Source organism: Dromaius novaehollandiae, chromosome 1, assembly GCF_036370855.1.
Source record: "Dromaius novaehollandiae isolate bDroNov1 chromosome 1, bDroNov1.hap1, whole genome shotgun sequence".
Classification (NCBI taxonomy): Eukaryota; Metazoa; Chordata; class Aves; order Casuariiformes; family Dromaiidae; genus Dromaius; species Dromaius novaehollandiae.
In genome coordinates, this window is record NC_088098.1 from 154,582,928 (window position 1) to 154,589,046 (window position 6,119).

At 53.1% G+C, this 6,119-nt stretch overlaps 1 long non-coding RNA gene across 1 annotated transcript; it reads right to left on the reverse strand.

The window, feature by feature from the left end:
• Positions 1-3,249: 3,249 nt before the first annotated feature.
• LOC135329990 (uncharacterized) lies at positions 3,250-5,106 on the reverse strand. The gene is made up of 4 exons (XR_010391705.1): positions 4,597-5,106; positions 4,087-4,158; positions 3,824-3,895; positions 3,250-3,310 (listed from the first exon to the last, which is right to left on the reverse strand). It is a non-coding gene; the product is annotated as an uncharacterized LOC135329990 (long non-coding RNA).
• Positions 5,107-6,119: the final 1,013 nt, after the last annotated feature.

Sequence of the window (6,119 nt, forward strand, 5' to 3'; positions counted from 1 at the left end):
ATTGAGGCATATTGATGTTGAGAACAGTCAATGTTGATCATTGTCATGCCTCCCCTTGCCTCTGGTTCTGCCAAGGAGCCATCGCAACCATCTCTGCCTGTCACCTCACACACGTTCCATTTGTTTTCGTAGCCTTTGCAAGTCATTGCCGTTAGAGACTTGCAGAAAGAGTCCTTCTTTCAGGACCTAATGCTAGTATGGAAGGGCACAAAAAGGGTCCGTGGCAGTTATCTCTTGGGATAACGTGCAGAGAGTACCTTCTTTGAGGGGCATTACTCTCCCTTGGTCTTGCTTTCTTACACCTGGTTCTCAAGCTCCCCTTTCGCAGTGAAACCAGCTCTTAGCTTCCAGGGAAAGCATGCGAGAAAGAAACGAAGGAGGGGACACTGCCTTATGTGCCACAGCAGCCTTTGGGGATTTGACCGCAGGTCCACTGGAAACCAAACCCCTACCTGCAGCTCACCTCTTGACCTGCACACGTGGGAAACTCAGGATAGCTAGTGAATCATAACACTCTTCAGAACCTCCCTGCAAAACCACCACTGCTGCATAGGAGGCTTTTTCGCTATTTCTCTTTTCGCTATTGCCTGAAGCCATAAAGCCTGCCAAAGGCCTTTTTAAGGATCCTGAGCTTGAGCTAGAGTTCTTGGGCCTGCGTTCATCCCTCTCTCCTCCCTATTGCCATTTCACTGTCTATGGGTAGAGTGCTTTCAAAGCATTACAGTGGCGACTCAGCAGCTGCTCAGCATGCGCACAGCGCTCCCCAGCACTTTTGTCTGGCAGGTTCCACCATCAGCTCCATTGCTCTATTTCTTGCTGACAGTTTTGCCCAGCTATAGGCATGCAGGACTCTCAACAGCTCACCAGGCACTCCACCATACTATCCCTACACATGCTTCGTTGCTAAGAGCAGCCATGTACTAAAGAAGGTCAGAAAAGAACAACTCACTGTTTTCTCTTCCTCAGCTGGGAAGTGACTATACAAGTCAGCACTACCCCAAACAGCACCCAACCCGAGACTGCGGCAGTGAAGACCAAATGCTGCTTTTGTCGGGCTCTATGAGCTGCAACCTCTGCACCTTTCTCACCACCAAGACCTGGAGGAAAGGAGACAATCCCATACATCCCTGGGTTCTGCAGGACTGATAATCTCAGTGTGTGGTTGGGATTCCCAGGCAATTTTACATTCCGTGTTGTTACTATCGCTGATTCTGGTCTCTTGGCACCAATGGACAAGAAAGCTCATTGACACTTCTCACGGGCAAGAGCCCACTGGCCAGTGAAAGCCTGAACCAGCGCTACCCCTACCTGTGCCCCTGGGCTTCAGGGAGGGCATGTGTGCTGGGCACCTTGGATTCCCCAGGAGGGCAATAAAACAGGAAAAAAGAGAAAATACTAAAAAAATCAAAAGGAAGAGAGACTACTTACCCCTGCGATCTCCCTGAGGCTCAGGGAAAGGCTCCAGCCCCTGAGAAGCTGCAGAAGCTTCAGTGACTTGAGGGACATCTGTAATTACACACGGAAGAGAAAAGGGTAAAATACCTGGGGCAATACATGTGTTAGGAAAGGAACTCTAGTGCACTGAAAGGGATGTTGTCATGCCCTGGGTAGGTCTAGATTCACACAGCAGCTGATGGGTCTGCCTGACCTTTGGCTAGGGACACAGCGGCTCTCACAGTAAACCCATAGTCACGCCTCACCTCTGGGACTCCCCAGAGACTAATTGCAAGCATCTCCACACCCCAGAGACAAAAGTCATCTTCAGAAAGCCGCTCCCAGCTTGCTTTAGAACACTTCCTGTACTCTAGCACCTTAACATTAACAAACACGGTGAAGAACACGCTTGTAGAAGAGACCCTCAACAAGCTATGCGGCTTGCCAGTGCCTGCAAGGTGGGACATGATGCATCACTGCGGCGAGGCTCTGATCGATCCCTTTCTCCTGCTCTAAAGCGGCATCCACCCGAGAAGCTGCATAGCCGTCATCTACGACCACATCTGTAGCCAAAGAGATGAGAAGAGCTCTCGTTACATAGCTCTGTAGGCTACTTCATATGTGAATGGTAGTGATTGAGCATGGCACGTAAAAATACACTAAGCCACTTGTCTCACCCTTCCACTCCTGAGCATTTTGCAAATCCTTAGTAGGTGCCTGCGCAGGCAAATCTAAGCGTGCGGGGAGCTGCTGGGGGAAAGGACTCTGAGCATCAGCCGAGGACTTACTCAGGTCTGTGCCATATGAAGAACATTTTCAAAGGGTAAAAGCTTATTCTGTCAAGTGAATAAAGCTTGACTACTTACCCCAGGGATCCTCCCGAGGCACGAGAACTGAATACCGCCAAAAAGTTCGGTAACCATCGCCTATAGGCAGAGCACAAACCCAACACTTTGGTGACAAGGTTTCCTTCTCCACACAGCAGTTGCACTGAAAGGAAGAGGGGGCCAGGCAATGACATGGGACATATTTGCAGGTCGAGAGTCTCAAAGGTGACAGGCATCACCTTTTGCCTGGCACCTGGCAGCTCTCAAATAAAGAAATGCTCACAACTTACCCCTGGCATCCCTGCGAGGCTCAGCAACTCTTGGACCACCTGAAGAGGAAGCATGATGTACAATTGCACATGAACTACATATTACAAAGGACGTTCTTATTCTTGCAGATAAGGAAAACGTGACTACGTACCCCTGGGAAGAACCTGAGCCTCAACAACGGGATCCAGGCGAGAACTGGGATAACCTTCAACCACAGCCTCATCTGTAACCAAACACACATGGGTTCACATAGCAGTTCTCAGTACATATTTCCACACTCCTCTTCTGATTCGAATGGTGGTGAACAACAGGGAACATAAAATTACACCATGCTTCCACTCATGCGCATCTGGCGAACACTTAGCAGGTGCCTGCAGTGCCACCATATGGGCATAAATCTAGGCAGGCATGGAGCTGCTGGGGGAAAGGGTGCCCTGGACTTCACACAAGCTGTAGGTTCAACCCCATTAAGTCCCCTGGCTTTGCAGCAGGCACTGGAAGCAGCACAGCATCAGAGCAGCTCGCCAACAGCACTCTGCGTGCCAAAGCTCCCAGTGCAGATCTCGGAAGCCTTCCCAAATTCCCCTCTGCTCTTTTGTGTGTCTAAGAATTGGCCCAGGACTTAGTCAGTCAGTCCAATGCCACATGAACAAAATACCAAAAAGCAAAGGCTCCTTCCATGAAGTGAATCAACCTTGACCACTTACCCCTGGCATCCCCCTGATGCTCAAAAAGCAGATTCAGCTGAGAAGCTGGAAGGCCCCTGCCTGCAGGAACACCTGTGAGCAAACACAGACAAGACAAGTTGTCATTACGTGCTGCAACATCCTTCTGCAGAAGTGACATGCCAGGAATGGGGGACGCACATGTAGTTTCAGGCTTTTCCACCTGAAATAGGGCCAGGGGCACTTGTTGGCTGGGACCTGGCGCCTCTCCAAAATCCTCCATTGCAGCGCAACCCAGCAGCCCCCAAGCACCCCCAGGACACACACACGGCCCCTCAGTGCTTTCGAAAGTGAAATGGAAGCGAATGGAAGGGGAGGGGGCCAGGATGGGACATATATGTAGGTCACGAGTCTCAAAGCTGTGGAGGGGCAGAGAGGACCTTTTGCCTGGCACCTGGCAGCTCTCAAAGGAAAGAAATGCTCACAACTTATCCCTGGGACTCCCCTGCGGCTGTAAAGTGCTTGGACCACCTGCAGAGGAAGTATGAAGTACAAGTTCACAGGAACACGGGAAATAGCACAAGGAAAGTTCTTGTTCTCTCAGGGAAGTAAAAATTGACTACGTACCCCTGGGAAGGCCTGGAGGCTCAGCAACAGCATCCAGCTGAGAAGCTGGATAAGCCCTCTGCAGGGGAACAGCTGTAATCCAAAACACATGATAAACACTTCCATTTGAGCTTGAGACACAGCTTTTCAAGTCAATGGCAGCACATGGAAGGGGAAAAAGGGACACACATAGAGCTCTAGATACCTAAAGCTGACAAGGTACCTGGCTGATATTTTGTCCGTGACATGGAAGCTCTCAAAGAAGCTAAATATTCGTGACTTACGTGCATGGCCATCTTGAGGTTCAAAATGGGGATCCAGCTGAGAAGCTGCATGCCCATCTATGTCGGCCACATCTGTAACCAAACACAGATTTGAATGGTAGTGAATGACGGCGAGGAACACAGAATTACACCCAAGGCCCTTGTCATGCTCTTCCACTCACGAGCATCTTGCAGACGCTCACCGGGTGCATGCACATGCACTGTATGGGTACCAGTCTAAGCAGGCACAGAGCTGCTGGGGGAAAGGATGCCCTGGAGTTCACGCAAGCTGTAAACTCAACCGCATTGCAGCAAGCACTGGAAGCAGCACAGTGTCAGAGCAGCTCGCCAACAGCACTCTGCGCGCCAAAGCTCCCAGTGCAGATCTCGGAAGCCTTCCCAAATTCCCCTCTGCTCTTTTGTGTGTCTAAGAATTGGCCCAGGACTTAGTCAGTCAGTCCAATGCCACATGAACAAAATACCAAAAAGCAAAGGCTCCTTCCATGAAGTGAATCAACCTTGACCACTTACCCCTGGCATCCCCCTGATGCTCAAAAAGCAGATTCAGCTGAGAAGCTGGAAGACCACTGCCTACAGGAACACAGACAAGCTGACATTACAGGCTGCAACATCCTTCTGCAGAAGTCAAGCGCAGTGAAGAGAAGGGAACACGACAGCACTTGGGTGCACGTGCAGGTGGAGAGACCCCAGCTGCAGAGGGACTGGGGAGACCTCCTGGCTGCCCCCTGGCACCTTTCAAAATCCCCTGTCAAGGCGTGATCCCAGAGCCCCCAAGCACCCCCAGGACAAACACACAGGCCCTCGGCACCTTCTTGCAGGGAGCTCTCTAACGGACAGCACTCTACAAATGGGGAACCCTTAGCACCGGAGGACACGAAGGATCATTTACACTGCGCGGGCAAAAGAGCTCCCCGGCCAGCGCCAGGGCAACACAGCGCCAGGAAAGGCATGCTTCTGGTCTTGCCAGGGAAGGGAAGGTCCCCCGAGGACTCACCTCCAGCCTGTCCGCGAGGCTCAGCACCTGGGAGCTCTCAAAGGAAAGAAATGCTCACAACTTACCCCTGGGACTCGCCCACGGCTGTAAAGCGCTTGGACAACCTGCAGAGGAAGTATGAAGCACAAGTTCACGGGAACAAAATAGCACAAGGAAAGTTCTTGTTCTTTCAGGAAAGTAAAAACTGACTACATACCCCCGGGAAGACTCAGAGGCTCAGCAACGGGATGCAGCTGAGAAGCTGGATATCTACCAACTTCAGCCACATCTATAGCCAAACACAGATGGGAACAGTTCTCATTATCTAATTCTATAGTCTTCTTCTGATTTGAAGGGTGGTAAATGATAGGGAACATATAATTACACCACAGCACCTGTCTCTCCCTTCCACTCATGCACATCACACGCATCTTGAGCTGCTGGGGGAAAGGACGCCCCGGAGCTCACACAAGCTGTAAACTCAACCCCATCATGCGAGCCCAGTTGGCAGCAGGCACTGGAAGCAGCACAGGCTCAGGGGGATCATTCACACTGCATGGGCACAAGAGCTCCCGGCCAGCGCCAGGGCAACGCAGCACCAGGAAAGGCATGCTTCTGGTCTTGCCAGGGAAGGGAAGGTCCCCCAAGGACTCACCTCCAGCGAGGCTCAGTGCCGGCGTCCAGCCAAGCACCGGCATCGCCATCACCAGCAGCCACCGCTGGAACCCCCCGCGGGGACAACAGGTCCTGTCACCCAGTGCCAGGCGCTGCTCCAGGCACAGCTCTCGCCCCCGACGCCCCCCAGCGCACCCCCCCCCCCTCCCCGCGGCCCCACAAGCCTCGCCGAGCCGCTCCCGGCCCCCGCCACCGCCTCCCGCGGCCCCGCAGCCCGGCAGGCGCCTCCCGCCGCCCCGGCTGCTCGCCGGCCTGCCCCGCGGCCCCCAGGCTGCCGCGCCGCGCCGCGCCGCGCGGGGGCGGCGCTGCCTCCGTCGCCGCCCGCCCAAGCACAGAATTGCTTCTGGAGCAGTCTCAGTGCTCGCCTACAGTGGCACAGTCGCTT